The sequence below is a fragment of the Malaclemys terrapin genome, chromosome 4 (genome assembly GCF_027887155.1).
Source record: "Malaclemys terrapin pileata isolate rMalTer1 chromosome 4, rMalTer1.hap1, whole genome shotgun sequence".
Taxonomy (NCBI): Eukaryota; Metazoa; Chordata; order Testudines; family Emydidae; genus Malaclemys; species Malaclemys terrapin.
In genome coordinates this window covers 106445072-106472696 of record NC_071508.1, presented here as the reverse complement: position 1 = coordinate 106472696, position 27625 = coordinate 106445072, and positions in this window count along the sequence as shown.

The following is a 27625-nucleotide window of genomic DNA, read 5'->3' as shown; positions in this document are numbered from 1 at the left end:
CCCCCTTACTTTCACAGAGATTATTTCTGCTTGCTGTGTGCTCCACAATGGGGATATTGGTTTGCCTGAGGTCTGAGCGAGTCAGTAACGATCGCCAGCAACCTTTTAAATGGCCAAATGCACATTGTACCACCATTCTGCACTTGCTCAGCCTGTAGTTGAACAGCTCCTGACTCCTGTCCAGGCTGCCTGTGTATGGCTTCATGAGCCATGGCATTAAGGGGTAGGCTGGGTCCCCAAGAATAACTATTGGCATTTCAACATCCTCAACGGTTATTTTCTGGTCCAGGAAATAAGTCTCTTGCTGCAGCCGTTTAAACAGATTAGTGTTCCTGAAGACGCAAGCGTCATGAACCCTTCCCGGCCAGCCCACGTTGATGTTGGTGAAACGTCCCTTGTGATCCACAAGTGCTTGCAGCACCATTGAAAAGTACCCCTTGCGGTTTATGTACTGGGTACCCTGGTGCTCCGGTGCCAAGATAGGGATATGGGTTCCATCTATCGCACCACCACAGTTAGGGAATCCCATTGCAGCAAAGCCATCCACTATGACCTGCACATGTCCCAGAGTCACTACCTTTCATAGCAGCAGCTCAGTGATTGCTTTGGCTACTTGCATCACAGCAGCCCCCACAGTAGATTTGCCCACTCCAAATTGATTCCCGACTGACCGGTAGCTGTCTGGCGTTGCAAGCTTCCACAGGGCTATCGCCACTCGCTTCTCAACTGTGAGGGCTGCTCTCATCTTGGTATTCTGGTGCTTCAGGGCAGGGGAAAGCAAGTCACAAAGTTCCAAGAAAGTGCCCTTACGCATGCGAAAGTTTCGCAGCCACTGGGAATCGTCCCACACCTGCAACACTATGCGGTCCCACCAGTCTGTGCTTGTTTCCCGGGCCCAGAATCGGCGTTCCACCTGCCCCATAACCTGCCCCATTAACAGCATGATCTCCAAAGCACCGGGTCCCACGGTTTGATAGAATTCCATGTCCATATCCTCATCACTCTCGCTGCCGCGCTGCCGTAGCCTACTTCTTGCCGCCTGGTTTTGCAGGTTCTGGTTCAGCATAAATTGCACGATAATGCGCGAGGTGTTTACAATGTTCATGACTGCTGTCTTGAGCTGAGCGGGCTCCATGCTTGCCGTGGTATGGCGTCTGCACTGTTCACCCAGGAAAAAGGCGCGAAATGGTTGTCTGCCATTGCTTCCCTGGAGAGGGGGGAGGATATACCCAGAACCACCCGCGACAATGTTTTTGGCCCCATCAGGCATTGGGATCTCAACCCAGAATTCCAATGGGCGGAGGAGACTGTGGGAACTATGGGATAGCTATGGGATAGCTACCCACAGTGCAATGCTCTGAAAATCGACGCTAGCCCCGGTACACGGATGCACACCACCGAATTAATGTGCTTAGTGTGGCCGCATACATTCGACTTTATACAATCTGTTTCCAAAATTCGAATTATATAAATTTGCATTAATCCCGTAGTGTAGACATACCCTGAGTCCAGTCTAGAAAACTGGAAATGTTTATACCTTGAACTTTAAAAATATACTGAGTGTGTTGAGCTGTGCTCCATGTGGGATGTGTGAGTGATGACTCAGTGAAGGAGAGAAAGAGAGGAAACTTTGGGTGAGATTCTTGTCTCTTTCTTTGGCCTCTTTATGCCATGAGTGGCTTATATATTTGCCCTACAATATCTTGTCGTATAAAACTAATCTGGCAGAGCTGAATAGCAATCATACAGGGGTGACTCCACCAGAAACAGAGCAATCCTCCCAACTATATCTTCAATATCAAAGAATTTTAAGAAGGGGTTTCTGGGGGGGGCCTCCAATACATCACTCTAACAAAAAACTGAAAACAGCTGTGGCAAGAAATCATTAAGTGTAAGTAGATAGCTTGAAAATATCTTTTTATTAAAACAAAAGATCATTGACAAACTGGAAAAAAGGCTGCAAGATTCTGAAGTGACATCATAGTTACAGATTTCTCTGTACCACCGACGCTGTTAAAGCTAGATATTTTGGGTCAGATCTTCAGCTGCTGGAAATTGGCATAGCTCTGACTTCATTGTAGCTTTGCCAGATCCCAACAGCTGAAGATCTGGTCCTTTGCTTCTAAAATGTGATCTGCACATATTGAAACTGCAACAAACCTTTAGAGTCATAGTGCAACATGAGTAATTTGGTGGACTGTCATACTGAAAGAATGCAAAGCTGGTATTTTCTAGGAGAGTTAAAAAATACATCTCAAAGCGGACTTGGCTGAAACAAGAAAAAATTCTGAAAATATAAACCTGACTGAACAGAAAATGGGAAGAGAGTTCTCACTTTAAGAAGGATAATCCTTTTAGTTTAGATTATTTGTTTAATAATAATTAATAATTAATAAAAACTTCTAACATTTTGTACCTCTGATCCTGGTTGAAGAAAATGAACAACTTTGGATGGTAGTTTTCTAGGGTTAGGGTTATTTTAGACATGTTTTATCATAGTTGATGGTTAATTTATAGGAATTATGTTTTCAAGTACTGTACAGAGTAATTGCATAATTAAGTGACTTTTAATTTAAACCTTGATAGCTTTGTATTCACTTTTGTATTCTCTAGGCAAACCATACATTTTTCATAAATAGTTGAGAAATGTTCATTTTTCCCCAAACTATCATTTATTTTCTGAGGCAGGATGAATCAACAATTATATTTGCTTAGTAATGGGAATGTTAGAATTTGGCCTGTCCAGTATTTTGGAATATCAGCTAGATGAACTTGTCTGATGTGTATTAGTCAAGGAGCATGTGATCAGTGTTCTAGTTGTGCAGGGCTATCTCCGCACTGCATGCAGGCCATTTATCTGTCAAGGATGGCGAGATGGAGAGGGGAGCTGAAAAGAAGTAATGTGGGGATTCCCCTTGTGCCACTTCCTTAGTTCTGCCCCACCTCTAAGCTTCTAGTGTTCTGGAAGTTGGCCTCTAAATAGTGCCCTTATTTTTGCAGAAAATGTACTACCCTGGGAGTAAAGTCAGAGGTTTTTAAAATGGTTGTAGTAATGGTAACCCTTCCTTCTCTGGGAATTCTCATGTGATTATTTATTCATATTAGCACTTGGGACCTTTTGCTTTCCCTAATGCTCACAAGTAAAAAAGGACTGCGAATACCAGCAAAGGGGTTTATTACTTTTTCATTTTATTTGCCCATTTGTAGACACACAACTCTGACTTATTCTTCAGATTTCAGAATATTGTCCAAATATTATGCTAGGTGAAGAAAAAATGTTTGCTGGATTGAATTATCTAAATACTGCATCTATTATTACTGCTAGTGCTGGAGGTACTGCTCTGAATGTATGAAGATTCCCACCATAGGATTCACTCCACAGATAGCAAAATTATCTTCCTTATTTCCTGCTTCAAGAAACCTAGCTTGGGTAGAGTTTTTAAGTTCTGGTTCTATTCTGTCAGCATTTATGGACCAGGAATTCAGTGCTTTGGTTAAGATGTGGCATTGCCCCTGCAAAATACAGCAGAGAAGAGCTGAGCTGGAGGTTGGTTGGCAACCACCTCTAAGTGTGTGGGAGAAGGCTTTTCCCCTTAGAGGTTCCTGGCCCAGTGCCAGGTGCTGCCTCCTTTCCCCATCTGGCAGTGGCCTGTAGTAGACCTCTGTGACGGGGTTCTCGTGATGCAACCTGGACTGTCGGACTACTGAGTCCTCTGTCCAACCAACCTGGGGTATTCTGTGATACTGTTGCCAGGCTACAAACCTCTGACAGATACTGCGCATACATAGACATCCACAGGCAGGGACACACCCAGCTGAGTTACATGAATGCTTTCCCCAGCCACTCATGAACCAACCATAGAGAGCCTCCAGCCAATTCCCCCAAACTCCCCAGTCTTGCATCCCAGAACTGTACCATCTTGCACTGGTCAGAAGCCTGACCAGTGCAAGGTCATTACCAGTCCACCCCTCCCTCGATGTGGAGAGGACACACACTAGCCATTGTAAACTGAGCTGAGATTTCCCAAGCACTTCAACCAAAACACACTGTTTTAGGTAAAATATTAACAAGTTTATTAACTACAGAAAGATTTTAAGTAGCAAGCCTAGAGATCGAAGATTATTACCTAAGAAACAAAACTAAATCTGCAGTCTGAGTTCTACCAACAAAACACGCTTTGAATCAAGCAATATCTCACCCTGACAGATGGTATATAGTTCCTCAATACACAGACTGGGACTCTTTTCCAGCCTGGACCTGCCGTCCCCAGTTCAAAGTCTTTGTCCTCCAGATGTGTTTCCAGGTGTTGAGTTGTGGGGGGAGTGAGGCCAAGTCATGATGCCCTTACCCTCTTTTATAATTTCTTCCAGCTTGCTGGAAAGAGCTTTTGCTTGTGGGTCAAGCAATCTCCATTGTATAAGTGCTCTCTCTGAGGCCTTGACTACACTCGGGACTTCACAGCGCTGCCGTGGCAGTGCTGTGAAGCGCAAGTGTAGTCGCGCCGCCAGCGCTGCGAGAGCTCTCTCGCAGCGCTGTATGTACTCCACCTCTCCGAGGGGAATAGCTTGCAGCGCTGCGAGCGAGCGAGCAGCACTGCAGGCTCTGATTACACTGGCGCTGTACAGCGCTGCACTCGCTGCGCTCGGGGGTGTTTTTTCACACCCCTGAGCCCAGCAAGTTGCAGTGCTGTACACCGCCAATGTAGCCAAGGCCTCAGAAGTCTCCATTGTATACAGTTTCTGGGATGGTGGATTCTTTCTTTGATGGGTGTTGATGAGCCATTAACTGCTGTCTGGCTACTCCATTGTTGTACCTGAAAGGTTGGCTATGGGTGTTCTGAACCTTACAACATATTTCAGTAATACACACATAGTAGAATTTCATAACTTCACATACTATAGTAGCACATACAATGCAACAGGATATTAATGTTCAACAGATCAAGACTTTTAAAATGATACTTTGTACAAAATTTATTACAGTGGTGAAAATGGGGGTTCCAAGTTGTGGCTTTGAGACATAGGCGCTGACTCCGTGGGTGCTCCGGGGCTGGAGCACCCATGGAAAAAAATTGGTGGGTGCTCAGCACCCACTGGCAGCTCCCCGTAGCCCTGCCCCATCCACCTGCTCCAGCTTACCTCCGCCTCCTCCATGATCATGCCGCTGCGTCCTGCTTCTCCCCCCTCCCTCCCAGTGCTTGCGCCGCGAAACAGCTGATTCGCAGGGAAGGGAGGGAGGGGGGAGGAGGGGGAATGCGGTGCGCTGGGGGAAGAGGCGGGACCAGGGTAGGAATTTGGGGAAGGGATCCAATAGGGGCAGGGAGGGGGCAGAGCTAGGGCGGGGACTTTGGGGATGGGGTGGAGTCGGGGCAGGGAAAGGGGTGGGGGGGCGTGGGCACCCACCGGTGCCGGAGAAAGTTGGCGCCTATGCAGAGTGCCCCAACCTCATTCTTCCGTCCATCCCCCTAACAGCAGGAAACACTTGCCACTCCTCTGCCTCCTGCATGAGAAACACATGTGGGAGAGCTGGTGAGGTGAAAGTATTGTGCTGGTACAGGGGGAGGAGTGGGAGAGCAGGGTCTTCCAAGAACTGCTGCCACTAACAGAAGGAGTCTTGCACCTGGCCCTGGACCAGAAGCCACTGTGGAAGGCAGAGAGGGAGAAAAGTTATAACAATTTAAACTGAAACACACAAAGCCTGCTCCCATTGAAGTCAATGGAAGTTTTGCCATTGCCTTCAATTGGATTAAGATTGGCCATTTGTGCTTTTAGAATAAACAGCCCTCCAACTGGATGATTACTGATTACAAACTTTAATTGTTTAAAAAAGGGATGTGGGTGAGAGAGAGATCACTTTTAATACATAAGTTTACATTTATTTCTTTGCTGAACACTCCCTACAGCCTGGTTGGTTAGGGGAGTTTTGGGAAATAAATCAGTGCTTAACTCAGTTTCTGTTTTAGCTTTGCATATGAAGGGATTTTGGTGTCTTGTGATAACTGGACCTACAAATTTACCCTAATTGTGAGTTTAACTGTAAAAAGTGAGTGCAAGTTCACACGTCACAATAAACTATAACAAATGTTGATGGGAAAAGGTACAAAAGTGAGAGAGACTGAATTAGTTCAATCCAAAAGGCCTACCTTATTTCTTCTCTTTCCTAGCCTCTCTCCTTTTTCCTTCTGCCTAACAAGAATCTTATTTAGCTGGCCAAGATTGCAGGTTTTGCAACACTGCTGTGACCAGGAAGAGGCAGCTAAAAACAATGCCCTAAACAGTCTGATGCTGGTACAAGTTTGCCAGGTCTCAGAGTGGCTGATAGTGAAAGTCACCACCAGAGACGGAAACTGCGATTTCTATCTTTGCTATTCTTTTCTCCCCCCTTTTGTGTGCGCTTGTCTTGTTTTGTCATTTTAGGAAATGGGATTAGACTGTAACACCAACAGCAATGACAGCTCCAGCCCATCTCAACTAACTTCTCTTTTGCCCAAAGAGACCATTATTAATTATCATCTTTAATGCCATTTAAGAGACTGTCAAACAAAGGGGTTTCAGTCTAAAAACTTTCTCCAGCTAAAGGAAAAGGCATCATGGGATGTTAAAATGAAAGCCTTACTTAATACGTTACATTTCAAATGCTTTAACTGTTTTTCCTTCTTTTCGGTATCTTTAATAAAAGGTTACAAGGATATTTAATGATGTGTCTGCCATGGTACTGAGGCTGAGATCTCTGTATACCATACCCTAGACCTAGTTTAAAACTGTTTAATGTTGGACAGTGACTGGGTTATGTTAACTCCTTTCGCCCATATATTCCATTTAAAATTAATACAACATATCCCTCTTTGATATGAATACACCAGCTTTTTCTGCTTCAACCACTTCTTGTTGAGCTTCAGCACAGGTTTGAACGAATCTTTACTCATGCGATAAGGCTATAAATCACTATGTGCTGATATTGACGTTACATCAACAACATACAATAAAAATCTGGAATATAGCTATGAGGGGAGGTGTTCCCTTTTATCAGACTAACCCCCTAAGCCTGAACATAATAGATCTTCAGTTTGAAGGCTACTTATTAATGCACAATAGCAGACCGAGGTTAGGCTTCTCTGTTTCCATGGATTACACATGACAGCTGATTCATAGGTACGTTACTTGTTAAAAATTCTATGTGCTACAGAATGGCATAATTTGTGATTCTATTTTAGATCCCAAATGTTCTGTTAATTTATGTAAGAGATTTCACAGTATTATGTTAACTTCAGGAATGAAAACATGGACCCTTGAGATCAATTTCAGTCAGACATGCAGTAAAAAGAGCATTTGATTTGGATCACAGAGATTTTATGAATTAGAGTACACCTGAGACTGATGACATGATCCAAGACCTTATCAGTTTTGCCAGTGAATTAAGCAACCATTTTTACAGAGGTGAATACTGGAAGGAGAGGAAAAGCAGGAACTGGCACATTATAAACACAGCACATTTTGAAGTGTTATGTCATTGCACCTAGAAAAAGAAAGAGGATCAAATTTTTAAAAATGTCCTCAATTGGGTCTACAAATTTGCTTGCCTAAAATTACAAGCCTAGAATTCTGTATACTGATTGTTTGGTACTTGTTTTTATCCATTGAAAACCCAGCTTTATTTATTTATATGTTGGTCTAAAAGAAACTCCACACCAGAGGTTGACAACTTAAAGCTCTTGACATACATTTGAAATACAATAATGTAGGAGTTGCCATATCTAAATCATCCAAAAATCGTGGTACAGTACTTCTTGTTCCTCCCACACATCATCTGACGACCAGTCATATGACTAATATAGCTTAAAATGCCCACAATGCTTAAGTCCTAGCCTCAGCCCTCTAGCAATGACTGCTCAAACATATGTCTTTATTGATATGACTGGAAGGTCAAGATGTTCAGATGTAGGTGTAAAAACCTTATCTGAGTGAAGAAATAAGTGAGTATGGTATCTGTCTACCATAAATTTAAATTTGCACATTTAAATATAGTCTGTTCACCCACATCTGAGTGTTGCTTGCAAAGATTCAGATGCTCAAAGAAAGCATGTAACACCCTAAGTATGCAATGTTATGCATTCACACTAGTAGGTTGCTTCTAAAAACATGGCCCTTAATCTTTAAAAATAATCAATATACTTGTGTTAATTGGGAACAGACTACAGATTATACATTCCTTAGTGACATGATTTTCCTTGAAATACCACCTATTGACTTTCTTCTGGTTAAGTTTTAATTAGGTTGTTGGGTAGCCAGAAGTATTTAGCTTCAAGTATGAGAGCAGATGATTGGATTCTTTAACATTTTAAAGGACCTTATTATTTTCTCATCCTTTACAGTTCTTTTATGTAACAAAGATATGTTTTTCTAAAACAGTAAATGAAAAATTATCAATAGGCCTCAATTTGGGAGCACATGGTCAGGGTTAGCCTCCTTGTCTACACGTAGATATGTGAATGATTTGTCACAACTTAAGTAACTGCAGGGTTACTTGGGTTTCCTCCAGGGTGCCCTCTTTGGCAGCAGTGGGGAATTGGTGTTCACATTGGTTTTCTATGAGGGGGAAAGATCCATTTGCCAATGAGTTCTAGGGAAGACTATATAAAGGAATGTATGCAATCTTAGGACAACTACCTTACACGGTATTATTGTTAAAGATTGCCACAGCTAATTCCTTCTAGTAGAAACTAAATATAAAAAGTGACTGGAATTTTCTCTAAACAGTAAACTAAATTTGTTTATGCTGCCAAAAGGCCACTAAGGCTGTGAGATTAATTTCTCACTGCCAAGGGTTGTCGCCCTGATCCATTAATATTAGGCGCAATTAAGTGGCATGTTACTGAGGGTAGCCCACTATTAGGTGGAAACTTTGTGGTTAAACCACTTTAAACTATGAGAGTAGTGGGAATAATTTTCTAACACTAAAAGCTTTGGGCTGAATCAGCACAATAACACAAGTAGCAAAACAGAAGTAAAAATATTATGAATCCCTGTTAGAGGAGGTAATTCTTTATATATTATAAAAGGAAGAACAACTCTTGTTGTAATGACCATTTGCTGATCCTTACATAAATTTAAACTTTACATAGACTTGCACAATCTCTTCATCAACACTCAAATTCTCCTCCATTGTATCAACAGACCTCTGAACACCTCAATCTATGTTAAAGTAGATTTGTTCGGCTGAACAGCACATCTCCATTCTAAGATGCTTACTATATGGCCAGAGTTCTTCCACTTGACACTTTTCCAGCTGGAGGCCAGTCTCCATTCTGAGCCATCAGCTAGATAAACCTCTAAAAGATGCCTCAGGAGCTTGCTTCATAGGCTATGTCTACACTACAGCTTATGATGGCATAATATATGTTGCTCAGGGGTGTGAATAAACCACCCCAATGAGCCACATAAGTTACCCAGACATAAGCACCGGTGTGGACAGTGGGATGTTGTGAGAGAGCTTCTACTGCAGCTTGCAGGGGCTGGAGTAGTTAAGCTGATGGGAGAGTGCTCTCCTGCCGGCTTAGAGTGACTACACAGACACCTTGCAGCTGCGCTACTGTAAACTCTCTAGTGTAGCCATGCCCTTAGTATCGCTGCTACCCAGAGCTTGCATTCCTTAAGTGACACTGCTTTATCACTGCTTTCTGTTCCCAGCACATGGCTGGGAACTCCATTGCAAATTTGGAATGGCTGCAGTACAAGAAGCTGGAGAAGGCCTAGAAAACCGAAGACTCAAATTGTCTTATATAGTGTACTTAGAGGAAAGACTCACATCAACTTTACTGCGCTTTGGAATGGGCTTTTAGTTATTATAAGTAACATTATTGTAGAAAACTATGATTTATGAGCAAGTTATTCTTAAAATCTAACCCAAAAGGTTTTATCTGCAGTTCATATCCTGCAGATTTTTTAAACAATTCCTACATTCTTATAATACCTAGAGAACTAAGAGTCATCTTTTCCCTGTGTCCTATTTAAAAAGACTTTGAATATCTAATTTAATCTCTTTAGTACCTAAAGTATCAAATCCGTAGAGCTAACCATTTACTGAAAAGTACATTGTAAATGAATCTTCATACTTTTTTTTTTGGTATGATGCAGGACTGCAGACCATAAAGGTACACATTTGTATGGCTTTCTCTAAACAGTATACTTGTGGGGGAGACCCCAGTACCTGCAATCATTTCAGCGTTGACTGGTCTCTGCTATTCCTCCATCCAACCCTTCCTTACCTCTCCCTTTGTGTCTATTGGCTTTCTGCCTAAAAGCTGCTGTTCAGAAAGACTCAAGAACAAATGGTTGTCATGCAGACATCAATGCAGCATACTGGAGTATGGGAGGAATTAATCTGTTTAGCTATCCCTATAAATACTAATACATTCTGCTAGATTATACTTAACTTTTTAATTCAGATGAACCGTTATATTCTGGTTCCCTGAGCTCTGCTTGCATTAATTTTCTGTCTTGGTAACAATAATAAAAAACAAACAAACAGGAAAACAGGTGCTTTACCAGCTAAATTGTTACAAGTGGCACTCCAACTACTAAATTGCTACAGACAGCACAGTAATGCATTCTGACAGTAGTTCCCAAGTTTTACAATACTAAGGGCCACATTGGCAACCTGCCAGGAGTCCAATGGCTGTAACTAACTTCCATGTAAACGCCTGTAACATTTTAAACTAAGAAGATAAAGGTTATAAGCTCTTGTTATTTAAAAGGGAAGTACAAAGAATTCAGTAAGTGCTATTTAAATTAGTAGTGGGATGACCCAGATTGGCAAAACTTCATCTGCCCGTCCATATAGTTCTAATTTTAACCAGAATTCTGGATTTCACCAGGGGCAAGTCATTTAGACCTAAACTTTTTAAAGTGACTAATATCTATTGATGCTTCAGTTCTTGGGTACCCAGTTTGAGATACCTGTGCCCTGATTGTCAGCACGGTCCTAAGCACTACAGGTCCGACTTCCTTCAGTTGGTGCTTGGCACCTTTGGAAAATCCAGACCCAAGCTAAGCATCCAAATTAGTGAATGCTTTTGAGATTTTTGGCCTTAACCTCTGCTTGCCTCACTTTCCTTATCTATCAAATAGAAATAATAATTCCTAGCTACCCTTGTAAAGTGCTTTTAGAATTATGGATGGAAAACATTATATATGCACTGTGCATTAATATCTTTATTCCCTTTGTTTATTAAATGAGTTTACTTGTTTACACTTGGCAGACATTTTAGTGTGTCTATGAAACAGGAAAATATAAAATCTTATGTTTAAAGTGCCTTCCCCTGTAAACATATGACAAATAATTTTGAAAATTATTAAAATAAGGGACATATAGTACATAACCACTGCCCACGTGAGGCAACAGGTACTGGGATCTTGTATATAAATATGAAAATGGAATGCACTTTAATTAGCTGTGCCCTTCAGTCACTAGTTGTTTGGCCCCTTGGTCTCCATCTTGAGTCTTCAAAGAACGGGATGACCCATGCTTATTAAATCAGATTTCATTCAATTGGTCTAATTACTGTTGGGATCATTTTAATACATACTCCACAGAGCATTAAGATTGTCCTGCTCTGGCTCCAGTGCTGGGCAGAGATCTGTATACACACATCAGAACTTTCTTTGAGATGCGTAAAGCACTGCAAGCTGCCGCTACTGTTCATGATTTTGCACTTGTAACAGATGGAAATAGCTGGGAAGATTTGTGCATCATTCTTTTTCTATTAATCATTTGACCTTTTTATTTCTATTTCCCTTCCTCCAGGTTGTTTTGTGCCCTTAAGTTAACTGATAGTGGAACCCTCTTAAATAACTGTCAAGTCCTTTAAAATATAACCTTTAATTTGCCCCTTACTGAAATGAGTGTACTTGTGCAAAATCAACCTTCCATGTCTATGCCTTCCAACAAAAAAATGATTCTCAGCCTGGTAAATTGCAATCACAGTTCCACTGATAATTTTCAACTGTAAAGAAGTCTTTAGTATGTTAGAAAATAAACCCACAGATTAAAACACCCTTTCTGGAATTTAAAATCCAGGGCTAACTTTTAAAATCTTTCTCTCTCTCTTTCCATGATGGGCTGAATCAAATCACTGGATCCAAATAGCTTTGAACTTTGATGAAGTTCAGCTCAGACCTAAGTTTGGCAGCTCAGGCCATTCAATACATGGAGTGAATACTATTGGGTGGTGGTGGTGGGGGGGAAGAGATGAAGATAGGAGGAGGAACATAAATAAGGTTCAGATATATAACTTGGGTTGTTAAAATTCCATCTTAATAATAATGATACCTTTCATTTACATAACACTTTTCATACTAAAGCCCTCAATATACTGAAATACATGCTATGAAGAATGATTGCTTCATCCACATTACAGGGAGAAATACAACAGCTGTTTAGCTGGACACAGCAATTCTACGCAAGTTTATAGCAAGAAATGAAGCATAATATTTTATCCAACTAAAGTATCAAGGGGAATGCTGAGAGGCGGGAAATAATGTAATTATCTAAAAACTGAAGTTCACTAAGACATCTGGATTTATACTCCTGGCCCTGTGGGAAAAAAATCCCAAAAGATCTCTATTAACCATACATGATCAGGATATTTGATTCTTACATTTCATCTGAAAATTGGCATTTTCAGTGACACAAGTGCAATATCACGCAGGAGCACTGGGTTTTGTACTGACCCAAATGAAATAACCAAGGCTACATCTTCACTACGGGGGGGGGGGGGGGGGGGGTTGATTTAAGATACGCAAATTCAGCTACGTGACTAGCGTAGCTGAATTCGACGTATTGCAGCCGACTTACCCTGCTGTAGGGACAGCGGCAAAATCGACCTCTGTGGCTTCCCATCGACGGCGCTTACTCCCACCTCCGCTGGTGGAGTAAGAGCATCGATCCCCGAGAGGTCGATTTCTACCCGCCGATTCAGGCGGGTAGTGTAGACCCAGCCCAACACTACTTCCTGCGGGAACTTCTTGGAGGTTTCCTGTTCAGCCCAACCTCATCTAGTTTGAGAGATTGGATGGGCTCTCAGCTCAAAGTGGTGTGACTGCAGGCCACGTTAGTGGGTAATTAACAGGAAAGAGTTGTGTTGTGTTGTCCCTCTGTGATATATTGGGGAAAATGTTCTGATTCCTCCTCCACCCTCCATACTAAGCAAAACCCTGTACCAGATCTACCTCGTATAAAGAAGGGTCAGAGCTTTTTCTTCCTCCCCATTTCCTAGACAAGATCTATCCTTGGAAAAATGGCTGAACATGGGAGAGGCTGGAACACAAGTGTTATAAATTCCTGGAACCTGAGCCATAGGCATCTTCATGCTCTATGCACTGAGGCTAGATCTAGGAAAGTTGTGATGGTAATGCTGGTGTCAGTCTCTCTTAGCAGATGTGACAATACTCCCACTTTTGTAAACACTCTTTATGTGGAAATGGAGTAGAAGACACTTATGATGGGAGTAATATCAAAGAAGGACATTATGAAACCTGTCCAGACAAGGTACACAAAACAATTGTTCTTCTAATGTGAATTTGCTAGTCAGTGTGCAAGCTTTGTTTTGCTTTATCTTACCTCCATTATGGACTGTTCTATATCTTGCCAACTTGCATTTAAGAATGAAGCTGATTCAAAAATCAGTCAGCATTACGTTTAATAATATTTATATAGCATCTTGCACCCTGAAGGGTCACAGCGTGCTTTATAAATTATATACATGTAATGTAACAGAAATTGCTACATGCACCTCTGGCAGGGAATAGGGACAGCTATCTTACAGCACATGGCAACTCTCCAGGATCGTTTGGATCAGGAAGTGCAGAATACCATATCAAATAGTCACTTTAGAGCAGAGCCCTGCAGCAGGACTGTGATCCCCTGCGTCCTGCTGCCATATTAGCGGGAGCAGGTAAAATGTTGTGGGTGGGATTGGGTGGGCAAAAAAACAGACTGTGGTAATTTCTGGGAAAGCGCTTTAAAGCTTTAAATTTAAGCGAGGGATAGAAACAGATTTGATGTCTCTTATAATAGGACTTAAAGTATTTTTTACATGGTTTAAGCAAGATTTGTTTTATTCTTTTAATGGTAAAAATTTTGTCTGAATGCTATTTATAGATATATATTAACTGACTGTTTTTTTGTTTTTGTTAGTAGCATGGGGGAATCTGTTTCTCTTGTGGTATTTGTGGGATCTAAGGTTTTTGTGGGTGAGAGCTGGACAAAAATGCAAGAAACAATGTGGGAGTGGTGGGAGTTGGAGTGGGTATTGCGGGGCAGGATGGGAGCAGGATTAAAAATATAGTCACACACACAGCTCTACTGCAGAGGGTTTTTGGCAGTCTGATGGTAACTGCTCCAACTGAAAGTTGGCCAGGGATACCAGGATTAACAGCTAGGGCTGGTAAAAAAAAATATTTTTTGTTGATGAAAAATAGGATTTTTGACTAAACCATTTTTTTTGCCTTGTAGGAATTGTAGTTCAGGTGCCTTATACCACCGTTCTCCTGTATGGGCTGGGGTCCCCATTTGGACTATACCTCTTATGATACACCATGGCCTGGGGCTCCCACGATGCACCACAGATAGGGAGACCATAGGGTATCATGGGAGATGTGGTCTGGCTGAGGAGAATGGCAGCATGAAGTGCCTGAACTATAGATCCAATAAGGCACAGCAACAATATTTCCAAATAATTTTCATCTGAAAAACTGACAATGTTTTATTGGTTTTCAATTTTTTGTCAAAAGGTAATTTTTCCTGTTTGGGGGGAGGGGATCCCATTTCCCAACCAGCTCTACTAACAACTGAATTTTAAAATGGCTGAATTATGGACCTGCTCTTGCAAAACACCCATTGCCATCAGTGGAAACAGGTTCAGACCCTGCAACCTTTATGCTCTGATCCAGCTTCCGTTGATTTCAGTGGGAGCAGGTTCAGGCCCAGGAATTGGGTTGGGCCCTTAATTAAAAACATTTAGAACGTTTCACCTCTGGGCTGAGAACTTGTCTGACTAAGGAATATCGTTATGTTCTGAATGTATCACAGAGGGGGGCTACAATGAAAAGACTGGCATTGCCCTCACTACAGAGCTACAAGCGAAGCCCTAGGAAACCATGCACAAAAAGGATTAGAAAGTATCCAACCTCCTATGCCATTTTATTGAGGACTGCTAGAATGATAGAATGGGCACAGGAAGACTTCCTCATGCCAACTCAGAAACAAAGGTTTTGGCAGACTTTCAAGCTGAAAAAAGTAGGTGCTTACATTTTATAATCGCAGAATGAGCAAGAGCTCACGTACACACACTGCCATGTAAATGTAGGCCTGGAGGTTTATTGACAGCAGGAACACATTCAACAGGGACTGTCTGATTAAACAAAAGTAGGCTACGGCATGGCAAACAAGTTGTGCTTTGGGTTTCTGATCTATCAGCAGCCTTGCCAAAATGCCAGTTAGTTGAAAAGGAGATTTCATTGTTTCTAATGAAACATGCTGTGCTTGCTTGTCTAGTGCATGCTTTAGGAAGCAAATGCAACTGAATCCCTTTTGATTTGCACTGTTCACTCTGCACTGCTTATTCCTTCCCCCCAAATGTTAAGCAGCAGTATTTTATGTCTGTCCAATGGCTTTATGCGTAGTTTAATCTTTAACTGTGGCGAGCAGCGGTTCTATTACACAGATATGTCGATTTTCTGTGCAACTCAAAGATAAAGCATAGCTAGCGTCTTTTGGAATCTGGAATAATTTGATCCATTTAGGAAACCTACCTAATCATCTTGAAAATAATTGTTTAGGTTATTGCCTTTAACCCTCATTATACATGTGTGCGGTAAGGCATGTACGTTTGACTTATTTCTTCTGATACATGAGTTTTATCTGATGAACACAGCAGGTTGCAAATGTTTCTGTCACCTGAATGCAGAAAGACAGACTTATACCATAAAATGTAGTTCCTTCAGAGCTGCATACTAATGTATTGGACATAGCCAAATTCTTATATTTAAATTAGTGCAGTAGCCGGGTCTGGGTTAATGGAAGCAATTTTATTTTTAACTGTGCAGTATAACAACCCTGTTGGAAATGACCTGAGCAGACATTCCGTCAGGAAGATAGCACCTCGCTGTCTCAGGACTCAGACAACACACTTCAAAATGCTGGAGAATCTAGACTGGGGATTAGATGGGGAGCAGGTCAGGATTTAGAATACTTAAGGAGCTCGTGCAAAAGGGTCACTCTCCCTCTTCTGCTGTGCAACTCAGCATTATGGGGGCTCTTTCCATGCTGATGTGATCCAGTACTTCAGTGGTTCTCAGACATTTGTACTGGTGACCTCTTTCACATAGCAAGCCTCTGAGTGTGCCCCCCCTTATAAATTAAAAACACTTTTAAATATATTTAACACCATTATAAATGCAGGAGGCAAAGTGGGGTTTGGAGTGGAGGCTGACAGCTCGTGACCCCCATGTAATAATCTTACAACCCCCTGAGGAGTCCCAGCCCCCAGTTTGAGGACCCCTGACTAAGCAGGATAGAGGCTCTTGCTGCCTGCAGACTATAGCAGTGGCTACAGAATGGTTCCACTACCACTACATCTCTACAGCCTGTAGGATTTTCTTGCACCAAACCCCATTAGTCACGAAACTTGGCATAAGGGCAAGGATTTGCCTCTACATCCCTGTAGTCACTACAATTGCAGCCACATTGGAGGACCTAATTACAACATAGCCGCTCCCTCTTCAGTTACACCACAGTGTGGAGGAAACCATAACTGTATTTCCAAGCAGTGTTAAAACAAGGTAGTTAGAAGGGACCTAAGTGATTTTCTTCTAGGTAAATAAGAAATGTGCTCAAACTGACCATTTGTCCTAGATTATTATCTCCTAGAGCTGACTGCAGTGAAGATCAAATTCTAGCTCTGCTGCTGAGGTTTTAGGAATTGCAAACAAATCAAGTGGCAGTAAACGTTGGTATTGTGAATGATGTACCCATTCAGAGGCCACCCATTAGAGCAGTTGTCCCAAGGCAGGAAAGAATCAAGTTAAAAGAAACTTTCTCATCTCTAGTTAAATGCATAGAGCCGGCGGAGCACTTAAAAAGTTGTTCATCTCTGTGACTGATTCTGTCCTGCTAGTAATACTGTAAAAGGTTCTTTGTGCAGTTTGTGGTATAAATGCTCCAAGTTGGTTCCCTGCTATTCTGCTAATGCACAGCAGGTGGAAGCACTATTACTATTTTTTGCATATTCTACGGTATACTGCACATGTACTTCCAGATTAGGACTAGAGCGGGCTGGAACATTTCCAACAAAATATGCAGTTTTGTCAAAGGCCAAATGTGTCATGGAGACATGTCAATTTCAACAAACATGAAGAGAGAGGTAGAAATGGACGGACTGACTCTCACATGACTGTGTAGTGTTGTTGTAGCTGTGTCAGCCCCAGGATATTAGAGAGACAAGGTGGGTGAGGTAATATCGTTTAGTAGGCCAACTTCTGTTGGTGAGAGAGAAGCTTTTGAGATTACACAGAGCTCTTCTTCAGGTCTGTGTAAGCGTGACATACATAATTTAAAGTAGGGGTGTAGGGAATGGGCTGCCTTCTAGGTGGGACTTCAAAGTCCTAGCTTCTGACTACGTCCAGCAGAAAATACATCCCTCTTTTGAACTGCACTCCCTCTTAAATGCTCTTCTAACCTCAGGCCAGTCTGGGAAACATTGTCAAAGGCCTCTTTGAAATGTGGGCTACGGTGACACCTCAGTCCTTGTGCATTGTATGTTACGTGTGGAACATTTCATCTGTGAGTAGTAATTTGGGATCTAATATTACCTCCTACATGAATAATAATTTTCTTTTATGTATTGGTCTGAGGGTTGACATTTGGCCATGTATTATCCAGCACTACCACAGGGAAGGGAGCTTTATTCCTTATTTCTTATGTACAGAATAAGCATTACAATGCAACAAAGAAATGATCACTTCAGTAAGAGGAAAGTAATGTTCAAAATTAACTTTCATTGCATATAGGTCACCATTTAATTTAATGTCAATGCCTTTCTCTGGGAGTAAAAGACTGACTTTCAGGAAATCTTAAACACTTCTTCTTGGTTTCTTGCCCCCTTCATCACTTAGGGCTGGTCTCAATGCAAACTTGCACTTAGATAACTACATCATTTTTTTTAATTCACACATTTTGTTGTTCTGGTGCAAACCTGTGTATAGACCAGCCTTTATTCTTAGCCCTTATGTCAATGTCTTGCCTCCACTAAGAAAACTATTGCTCACAATATGGCAGCAATGTGTGTAGTTGAACTGATGATGAGCACAGTTTAACTGCAAGTGTTGACCAGGATAAAGTATGTTCAGCATCACGGTAGAAACTGTGGTTAAAACCTGCCCCGGTTTTAACTGTGGTTTCTGTGCTGGTGCTGAGCAATTTGTTCTGGTCTACTACACGTGCAGCAGTTAAACTGTATTTCAGCCATACCTGTTGTCAGCACTGGACGATTTACTAGGACAGACTTCAAAGCTTTGTTTTGGATTGCAAGCCTCTGAGTATGGCCTGCTTTTCCTAGGAGTGCTTGCCTCCCGACACTGATCTGGAATATCTGAACCTTAGTTTCCTCTCCTCCTGATATGGATGCATAACTATCTGAAGTACTGAGATCTCAGTAGTGCCTCAAGAACACCACACTGAAGACTGGGGTTTGGAGGTGCTATTGCCTGCTGTGAAGGCAGACATCCCAGAGCTGATAAAAATTCCGTAAGTTCTTTGTGACTAAAATATATCTCGAGTTAAGTCATCTCACAATGTTGCCATGGCAGCCGAAGCATAAAAAAACCAAACAATATGACTGTTTCCTGCTATACGCAATTGGTTGCCTTAATAAGCAAGGAATAATTCAGCTGAAGCGTGCTTGCAGAGGACAGCTAATGTATTTCAAGGGACGCCTATTGGTAGTAACGGCAGCTTGATCGCCATCCACAGTTTCATAGTTAAAAATAACAGAAATGGGGTTGTATTGATTAGACTGTAAGGCCCTGTAATACTGATACACATGACTTCTGCAAGTATGGTTTTGTGAATAAATGAGACACCATCTTTCATTGTGCCTATGGTATGACTCCACAATCAATTTCTGTGCAACTTTATTTTACTTAAAATTGCATCAATTATTTTATTTGACTACTAATCATAGATGGTCCAAAGAGGATTGGGAACCTATGAACATGAATTCCCATTGTTATTTTATTGTCTGTGACTGAAATAACTTACACCTGTATCAGTAAATCTCCCACTGATGCTGATGGCCCATTAATAGGTATAGTAATGTTGGAAAGACATTAACAAAGGCACCTCACTAACAAAGTTTTCTTATGAGCAGCGTTTTTGAATCCTGATTACCCAGTAACTGGCAATGTTTAACACCCCCCCCCCCCTCCCTGCCATGCTTTGAACAGCTGATTCTCCTCCCCTCAAGCCCCAATGTCTTGAGTAACCTACCTGGTTACATTTGTGGTAAGTGGCCTAATTTTCAGTATTTTTCTCTACCGGAAACTCCTGCATCTCTCAGATGATCAAAAATTCTGTTTAATAAATGTTGATGAATGATACCCTCACATGGGTTTTTTAATCAACCAAGGTATAAAGTGAGTCTCGGCATTGCTTTCCCATGGCTAAGATAACTGGATCATGCACTGTCAGAGTCACTGGGGGTGGCCAGCTGAGGCAGGAGCAGATGCAGGCTGTAGAAGGGTTTAGCAAGGGTGGAAACAGGCATGGCTGGAGCAGGGGCAGGGGTAGTCTGTTGAAGCTACTGGCAGTAGGAGTGGTCCCAGCCAGGTAGTGATGTTGAGCAGACTGAAGACACTGTTTCCTTTAGGTAGGGTTACCATCTTTCAGGCTCCTAAAAAGAGGACACTGCTGGGGGGGGGGCCCTCAGGGGTCCTGGGGTGCGTACGGTTAGGGGGTATTGGAGGGGATATTTGGGGGGTGCTGGAGGGGATGTGTGTACTGGGAGAGAGTATATGAGGAGTGCAGGAGGGGGTATTTGGGGTGTGCAGGACGGGTGTGTGCACTAGGAGGAGTATTTGGGGGATTGTGGAGGGGGAACCTGTGGCTTCACTTGAGGTTGGAGGCAGTGTCACTCCCTGTCATGGTGGCTGGGCAGCTGGCACACACCCAGGACGCAGCACCAGCTGTCCATCAGCATCTCCCTACCTCTCCCCCTCCCCAGGGCTGGAGTCGGGGCCTGCATGGGCAGAATCCAGCAGCTGCAGCGGAGGGACCAATTTGGACATGGAGCCAGCTCTTTCTGAGCTACCACATCTGCTCTGCAAAAATCCTGGACATTTCTTCTTCTTTGGAAAAATCAAAAAACAGGATGTCTGGAAAAACCCAGACATATTGGTAACTCTACCTTTAGGAGCCTATATACCTGCCTTGGGATCACCTGTGGATTGGCTGACGCTGGTTGAATGGTGTAGGGCCTGTCAGCAGACCTGCAGGTAATTGCCTCTGATGACTCTTCATACTCACTTGCTCAGGGATGACTCATCAGGCTTAATCAGGCTCATGGTCAGAGGTATGATGTGCATCTGTTTTAAATTTAATTCAAACAGCATCATTGGTTGGGAGCTCGCTGATTGGGCATGGAGACTGATGTACAGGACACTTCTTGCTCCCTAATGAGGTAAGGGTTAACTTCAGTTCTGCTTCCATTTCCCCTTGCACAGAAGCTGACAGGAAGGGGTATCAGAATGGCATGGGGAAATAGAGGGGAAGAGTGCCCCTGGGTTAGACTGAACACCCTGGGCTGTGGGATTTTGCCAGACACATATGAGCATTTTCCATTTGCTTTCTGATTTTAAGGACACAGAACTAGAAGGAAACTCCTGGGTCATTAAATCTAGTCCTCTGCTATCACAGTCAACCCTGACTTATAATCCTATCATAAACTTCTCAATATCCATTGTAAAACTAGTCATAGTAGAACCTCAGAGTTACGAACACCAGAGTTACAAATTGGCCGGTCAACCACACACGTGATTTGGAACCAAAGTACATAATCAGGCAGCAGCAGACCAAAAAATAAGCAATAGCAAATACAGTACAGTACTGTGTTAAATGTAAACTACTAAAAAAATAAAGGGAAAGTTTAATTTTTTTTTACAAGATAAGGAAAATATTTCTGTGCTTGTTTCATTTAAATTAAGATGGTTAAAAGCAGCATTTTGCTTCTGCACAGTAAAGTTTCAAAGCTGTATTAAGTCACTGTTCAGCTGTAAACTTTTGAAAGAACCATAACATTTTGTTCAGAGTCATGAACATTTCAGAGTTACGAACAACTCTATTCGTAACTCTCAGGTTCTACTATAGATTGGTTGCCCTCGTTACCCATATTGAGAGTCTCCTCTCACTCCTCTGATGGCTAGAAACCTTCGAATTTTGAGCCTAAATTTATGCATGACCCATTTATGATCATTTGTTCTTATCCAATATTGTCCTTTAGCTTAAATAGCTTTTCTCCCGACTGTATTTCTCAAGAACAATCATATCCTCTCTCAGCCTTAATTTCCTAGGCTAAACAAGCTAAGCTTTCCCAGCTTTTCTCATAAAATAGGTCCTCCATTCCCCTGATCATTCTGTTAGCCCTTTTCTGCACCTGTTAATTTACAGGTTCATAAATTCCAAAGGAAGAAGGGACCAATGTGACATCTAGTCTGACCTCCTGTATAACACAGGCCATAGAACTTCTTACTTTCTTCTTATAACATTAACCCTTGAGGAAAAGACTCTCCTGACTGTAACTTTTTTTTTGCTGCTGAGTCATTTCACAAATTGCTCTCCTCTCTAACTCAGAGAGCTGGTCCCTCTACAACAGAGTTGAGGTAACATGGGGAATCATGGGGAATCTTTTGCACACTGAGCCACTAGATCCCTGTAGCACCAAACAACAAAAATAAAATGTTTCATAGCTAACTTAAACCAAGCAACGTTCATTTTAGAGTTTTAACTTTAACTCTGAAATTTCCTACTTTTGCAAATTTGTGAGACCCTTGACAAATTCCTTAACAACATATCTGAGGTTGAATATCAATAATCTTGGTGATTTTATTCTTAATTCCTTCTTTCATTCTTTGAGGAAAAATGGCCATCTGGATATTTTACTGTGCCAAGTAAATTCCTAGTTACTTTAAAATGAATACTGGACTGTGAAAAACTCCAAATAGCATCCATACTTCTAGATAAGGAAACTCTAATTTTTCAGAGTTCCCAAGAATATAAATTCCAGTGGCAATAGATCACAAGGCCAATATGATTAGAAAAAAGAATGTACTTTATTATAGTAAGACATCAAATGATATATGCAAAAGTGAAAGATCTTCCTAGTTTTCACCTTGAGGATCTTAGAAGGAAAGTGTTTCCAGAAAGACCGGCGGGTGGGAGGGAGTTAGAGCTCTAATGAAAAGAAAGATTTTTCATTTCCTGTAAAACTGTTTATTGTGTTAGTATACAATCCATCAACAGCAGTAAATAGACTCAATAAATAAGGTAGCCTTCTAATACACTTGGAGATTTTGAGCTAAGAGAAATATGATTCTCTCTCTCTCTCTCTCTCTCTCTTCATAAGACAAGGTATTTCTTTAGCAATAGGAAAAGAGAGACTGAGTAATAATACATCTATTCTTGAATCCTTATAATAAAACTTTTATCCATCTGATTGTCCACTGAAAAAGTTTGTCTGTCTTAGGACACTGATTTGTATGTGCCATACACTAACTTAAAGCTCATGAGCTGTGGAGTTCAGAAGTAACTTTGACTTTACAAATCGTTCAGCCAAAAGGCCATGTACATTTCTTTACTGGGAAGGCAGTCAGTTTACTTCATGTGCATCGAATGAGCATGTGTTTCCTTAGCTTGTTTTTGCTGTGTTGTTAGTTTGTGGTTTGTTTTGTAATTATAAACCAAGAATAGTATTTGTTAAGCTGGTGCAGAGGTAAAGGGACAAGACTAAAAACATGCAAACATCAGAGTTGCCCAGAGGATTCAGGGGGCCTGGGGCAAAGCAATTTCAGGGCCCCTTCCATTAAAAAAAAGTTGCAATACTACAGAATACTATATTCTCGTGGGGGCCCCTGCAGGGCCCAGGGCCTGGGGCAAATTGCCCCACTTGCCCCCCCAGGCGGCCCTGGCAAACATTCTAAAAACTGAAATATGATTCGTCACGCAGAATAAACACAGAGTGCATTTGATTAATTGATTATACCTCTTCTATCAACGAGTCTTAAATAATTAAAGGGAGACAAGCAGACTGAAAAAGAGAATGTAAAAGCTCTACATGAGAGTTGTGATTATGTGATCTAGAGGTTCCAGAAGGGTAGACAAGCAAGATGGAACAGCATGATGAAGTTATCCATTATCAAGTGGAGTGTACCATGGTACATGTAGCTTGAAACTGCTAGGCTCCCTATGTACTGCACTTTTTACACTTCTAAGATCTCGGTTTGTTTGAAACCAATTTATTTTGAGTTGCTGCAGCCTGTTAAAAATCTGTCTCCCTCCCTCTCGCCCCGCCCCACCCCCGAGCTCTCTTGTGGAGATTTTACCTTTGTTCATTCTTGTTATTGCTTTTCCTTAAGCTAAAATACCACCCTCCCCTACCCTCACCTCCTAGTGCTGTTGGAAGCTGCTGCTGTGGAGTGTCTCCTTTCTGGAGGATGGTGGGGGCCTTATTAAAGAGCAATTTCCTCACAGGAAATTCTGCAGGTGCTCCTGGGAGAGGAAAGATGGCTGCTGGGGTTACCATACATGCCCTGAATACAGGTGGGGATGGGAGAGGTTGTTGTGAGATTTGCTATGAAATTTTGCAGACCAGCAATTCTTCCTTTCAGATAAGGATCCGAACTTTTGTTTGTTTATCTGAACCAAATATCTGACTCTTCTGAGGTTCAGCCATAATTTTTCACAACCTTTTAAGGTCAGGACGGAGGGGGCCTGATCTAATTTACAGAAAGATCATTGACTAGAGATACTGATGTAGGGAAGTGAAAAGCTACCCTTGCTTTCAAAGTGTTGTGATAATCATGAAAGTATTTATGAAGAGTCAGGGTTTTTGACTGTGTAAACAAAATTAGGTTAGACAAAATTATCCTTTCATACCAGTTCACCCCATTAAAATCAACTCAAACAGAGGAGAACTTAGCTCCTCAGGCCAATTGGCTGATCAAAAATGATTAGTTGACTAGTTGTCACATGGAAAAATATTACAAAACACATAATGCTGTGGATTCCATTGTGTCCAATTTTGTGCAGTAGCCAGGGACCACTGTAGTCCAATGGTTTATGTGACTGGTGCTAGTATCTGAGAGGAGTTGAGTTGTGACCCTGTCTTCCATCTGGCCAGCAGAGTTGGTCCATTGTGGGATTGAACACACTGTTAAAGGGGGCTTCTGTCCTTGCACTGCTAGAGATATTTTGTGCCTGAGGCATCATGTGTCCAAGAAGCAAAGCTAGGCATCTTCACCTCCATGAAGTCACAATAGACACTACGTGAGTAGGGACTTGCGAGACCATGTTGTTGTTGCTTAACAGTCGTTCTAACTTCTGCATCATTCTCTCTGAAATCTGTGTGATTGGTAAAGTATTCCTGTGTAAACCACTTAGCGGTTGCATTTTAGAGTATTTTGGGAGCAGTATGGGAGAAATCTGATGGTTCTCTACAGGAGCAGTTAGATATGTTATAGCTATATTGGTACTGCCTGGAAAGCTATTGTAACAATCAGCAATTCTGTAATAACATGTTTGGTTACAGACTCCTACAGCACTCTTAATGTCTGTGGCTAGGCTACATGGTTTGTATTAATTATAGTCCACATTCTGTCCTTTATTTATAAGGAAGTCCTACAGAGGTATTTCATAACAACGTGCTGCATTGCTTTGTAGCTATATCTGGTCCTGCAGTCCTGATGCAGCCACTGCTTCCACAGTATTGTGCTGTATATGGCTCCCATTAGTAAGGGCAGGAATTTGCCTTGATCTTTATCCATCACTAGTTTTTATCCTGAGATGCATGTACTCGCTTCTCTTGTAATTGTTGTCAGCCATAAATTTAAATCTGCAATGATCATGACAATGCAGAGACTTGAAGGCTAGGTTGCATAGTGGGTTCAGAGCATTAGCCTTTCATTGGGGATGGTTCTGGGATTAAATCTTGTCTTTTGTCACAGGTGAAAATGTTCCCTGTGATCTTGTTCTGGTCCTCATTTCTACACCTCACAAACTGAGACAAGTTGCTAAAAGTCAGTCTGAATGGCAATCTCTGTTCTCTGGGTGCCTCTGGTGAGAATGAAAGGGTTGGTGTGTGTCAGGTTTGAGGCTCACTGATAGGTGACAGTTGGAGTTTTTCTGTTATGCTGCCTAGAGCCTTCCTCAACGCCTGTCTGGCTTACACCAAAAGCTAGTGTCAGTAGTCCCTTATTTTCATGAACATCACCAGAATATTTTAAGCTTATTAGGTACTCAGCAATATGTTAATTAGAGATGGGTCTGGGATGCTGCTCCTTATTCAGGGCTCTGCGAACCAGTTAGAAGCCAGAGGGTAGGATTTTCACAAGCACTCAGGTTAGGCCTAACTCTGCTCAATGATAAAACTCCCATTGACTTCAAAAGCAGCAGAATTAGGCCTGTGTTAAGTGTTACTTGAATACCCCACACAGATATTCCCCCCACCCAGGGAAGGATAATTAAAGGCAATGGGGAGGCAGCCCTACACTTTGGGAGAGTCAGACACAGACATCCAAGGAGAATCGGGAGTTCAGGAGCTTACTAAAGCGGCACTGTGTCAACAATGCTCGGCTATTAGCAGCACCGTGGTTATGTGATAAACTTACTGTAGGATACTTCCTTTGAGTCGCTTGGGACTATCATGCTATGCAAGTTCTCTACATTTTCTACCCACTATTTTCCATAATTCCTCCCTCCTACTTACCTCACAGTGATGGACAGTTTTCATAATAGTGTTTTTTTAAAGGGATCTGTTGACTACTCCAGGAACTCCAGAGGACTGAAGCTCACAGAAGCAACTGCTTCCTCAGCAGATGGATGGTAAAGGTTTTAATATGGTTTTTAAAACCAATGGCACTGTCTGTCTTGCTTTATCTTTTAGAGATTTTTTTTTTTAATTCCTATAGGAAGCTTGTCCTCCCTAAGAAAGGGAAACATGAACTACACACAAAATTGTAGCCTACATTAAGTTATTAAAATACTCTGAAGCAAACTGACATCAGGGTCAGGAGTCCTCACTACCAACTCCATAGTTTATCTTTCTGGGTTGTCTATCCTCTCCTGTAAATCTGTAGCTGGCAAGATCCAATACAGGCTTCTGAAAGGACTGAGCACTCTTGTAAAAGCGGTTTTGTGTTCTTTGATTACTCTGGATATGGCTTAAAAAAAGAAGTAAGGGTAATATTTGAAGAACTGCTAGAAAAAGTCAAAGGTGATGATTTAAAAGAAGAGAACCCATGACTCTTCTCCATGCTGCTCTCGTGTTTCTAGCTTCTCTGTATTACTTCATACTGTGCAGTAGATACCTTTTCCCCTTAGTTCAAGAGAATAGTCTCCATTCAATTTTTTTTCAGTTCAAGAAAATAGTCTCCATTTTAATTCACTGGGAAATATTTTTGAGTGTGACAGAAGAAATTCACTTACACTTAAGTGTATCTTCTCCAGGGCAGTATAGAGTGTGATCCGTGGAAGAACACTATTCTTTTTGTGGAGTACCTAGGAGCCACTGTTGAAGATCCAGTTGTGTATCTTTTAAAGAGAGCCTTTAAAATATATATCAAAATGAGATATTAACTGCAAAATTGTTTAAGCCTTTAACATGTTCCCATATATCTTTGGTGGGACTGTGTAACTTGCAGCCTTCACTTTCAAAGATGTCCTTCAAAGGAAAAATGTGCGGTTGTGACCTTTATTTCTTTCTTATCTATAAAAATGACCTCAAAGTCATTGGTTTGTTCTGCTTGTTTTTTTTTTACCTTAGAATGATCAGGAACATCAAGTTTTTTTCTTTTCTGTTTTTATTGGAGAACTCTTTGGATGTCTCAGAAATATATTTTGGGGCTTTCTCAGTCCTTTATTGATGGGGTGGGGTTGCTGAATCCTTACCGAAGAGAACTGTAACTGTATTAGTTAAATAGGTATTATCAAATACAAACAAACCCCCAAAGATTCTGAAACATGGGAATAAAAATATATTCCCTTCTCAATTAATCAACTTTGACTTACTTAGTATCTCTGATGTCTGCTGATTCTCCTGTCATTTAAACATTTTCCAAGGTAGATAAAACCCAAATTTTTACAATAAATACAAAGAGAAGAAACACACACACACACACACACACACACACACACACAAAAACCCTTTCTCTATACATCATATAAAGGGGTGTGGTGGGGGGAGGGGAACACAAGGCTTTTTCCTTTACAAATAGCAGGTAAAACAAGCTTATTGTACTGACAGGGGTGCTAGCTGTGTTTTCATGAAGGCCTCAATATTACCCATAATGAATCAAGAAGCTA